General features: G+C 38.7%; 1 protein-coding gene across 2 annotated transcripts in view; it reads left to right on the forward strand.

Annotated features, from left to right (window-relative positions):
* snx17 (sorting nexin 17) overlaps positions 1–1,215 on the forward strand; it is a 28,178-nt gene extending 26,963 nt beyond the window's left edge. For both annotated transcript variants that reach the window (XM_060042273.1, XM_060042272.1), the window contains one exon: positions 1–1,215. This exon is cut by the window's left edge and continues 1,083 nt beyond it. The gene's annotated coding sequence lies outside the window, so the exon portion shown is untranslated.
* Positions 1,216–2,478: the final 1,263 nt, after the last annotated feature.

The following is a 2,478-nucleotide window of genomic DNA, read 5'->3' on the forward strand; positions in this document are numbered from 1 at the left end:
TTTTCACTTTGTGTTTGACGCACAGCCCCACTCTCTGCCTTCAAAACTCTGTGAATGCCTTAACACTTATGTTAGAAACACATTTCCATCCAACAAATGAAAGTTGGGGGGGGGGGGGGGGGGGGGGGGGTGGTAATCCCTCTAAGCATTACACTAAAGTTACCTTCATCTCTTCACCAGTGTTAACTACGATATGGCAGGATCTCGGCCAAGCAACTTGCACTTGCTAATTCACCCGCGTTGCACAGTATAACTGGTGGAGAGGGTTATTTATGGCGGGAGAACGGCCTGTCCAGCGGGACTTTGACCGCGGTTTGAAATTCCAACTTTTTTATTTCCAACTGATTATTTTCTCTTTTCTTTTTTTTGTTCCTTTAAATTGATTATATTATTTCCAAGGTTTGTCATGAATGCCAAATTATAGTTTACTAAAGCATTTTGCACATAAGATAGGCCTACACATAAAATTATGTCACTTTTATAATATGTACATGCATTTAAGAAAGAAGTATTCTGAACATTTACGTTATAACTATATCAAATAGTTTATTGTAATCGAACAGATCAAATGTAATCTAAGATGTATAGAACAAAAACAATTATACGTACTAACCTTTTAGCATTGTTTACAGGATATTTAGGGAACACTTGGTGAAAAATGAAAAGTGTTTACAAATCTGATTTGTATTGATTGTTCTTAGCGGGCGACAGGACTGTTTTCTCGTCGTGCTCGCGTCATAATCTCATTTATGTTTGTGACATCGGCTCATGATTGCAGAGGATTTTTTTAGCGGAAAAGGTGCTTTGTTGAAATTTGCAAATGTGATAGAAATGGCTGCTTGAGCAAAGTTAGTAAGAGGATTTCCTTTTTTTTAAATGAGCTTAGCAAGTGAAGCCTAACCAATTCTTGCTCTCATTTCCATCTCATTCCAGGTCTTTCTGAGTCTTAAATCGTCTTTGTTTGTTAGGAGTTGCAATTATAGCTAGTTTGGAATGGCCTCGTCCCAGAAGGTGAACTCTGTGGGTAGCTATGAACTGTCTTGTCTTGTTTGTTTCTGTTTTGCTTGAATGTCTTAAGAAAGGCATCAAGTAATAGAAGGGGTTGTCATGCCAATGTTGTAGTTTTTATATAAATCATTTTTCTTCATATTTCAGAACAAATGCATAAAAGCTGCAATGTCTTGGGTGTCAATAAATGTATAGGTGCCAAATTAACTACTTCTGTGTTTGTGTGTTTCTATTTAATTTATAATCAAAACTCCTATGATTCTTTTGAATGCATGTCCCTGAATAAACTGAACTGATTTTCTAGTCAAATATTGATGTAAAATAAATTAAGTACACTTCCGCAATCAAAATAGGTGTGCTACGTGAGGCCAATTTAGTAAAATATTCACTAAATTCTACAGTAAGTTATGGATGGTCACTAGTTGCACGCTCTAAACCAGGGGTCTCAAACTCGCGGCCCGGGGGCCAATTGAGGCCCGCGGGATGATATATTGTGGCCCCCTACTTGACATCAAAGCGTGTTGTTGTCAAACGCAGATTTTTGCTGAGTGGCTTGCCACGCTTTTTTATCACTTGTTATAGGGGGACCAGATGTCTCAGTTTTTGCCGGGACAGTCCCAAATCCTACAAAAGCCAAAGGATGCTAAAAAGTACCGGTTTCCAACAACCGCTATGAAATGACCCTGTTGTCAGCGATTACATAGCCAACGTGATCTTATTATAGCTCAATCATTAACTTAGATTGGGTCAGTTGTGCTCCTTTTTTTTTGTGGAATACTTGATGCGGCCCAGCCTGACCCAGGCCCTGTTTACACAAAGGGAATATTTCCACCCGGTTTGGCCTCTCATTTACACGAAAACGCTGTTTTTATCACAGAAACGATAATTTCTAAAAACTCCGGCAAAAGTGGAGATTTCTGAAAACGCCGGTTATGTGTTGTCGTCTCAACGGGGAGAAACTGGGTTTTAGGTTCTGAAGCGTCACATTATGCGCCAGGAAATGCTTAACGTCATATGAGCGCCCTATGTTTACAGTTTGTTTGTTACAGGAAGACGCTCGTGTTATTCGTTGTTGTTGATTCTGAGGATTCTGATTGGATTGCCTGGCTTTATCCTTTAGTTATTCATAAGGTCAAGTATAACTTTCAACTATACACAGGCCTGTGTCTCCGTGGTGCAGCGGAGAGAGCACACGACTCTAGGCCCTGGAGTTCTGAGTTCAAGTCCGGTCAGTATGATAATATAATTGATAAATATCAACAATTAAAACATAATTGTTTTACATAAAACATAATTAAAACATGACGATCAATAAAAAAACGACAGTGTTACCCCTTATATTTTTTTCATGACGACCAAAGAAAAACAACAGTGTTACCCCTTATGTTTTTTTCATGACGACCAAAGAAAAACGACAATGTCACCCCTCAAGTTTCATTTGATAAAAACGACAGTGTTACCCCTCATGTT

The sequence above is a fragment of the Gadus macrocephalus genome, chromosome 21, assembly GCF_031168955.1.
Source record: "Gadus macrocephalus chromosome 21, ASM3116895v1".
Lineage (NCBI taxonomy): Eukaryota > Metazoa > Chordata > Actinopteri > Gadiformes > Gadidae > Gadus > Gadus macrocephalus.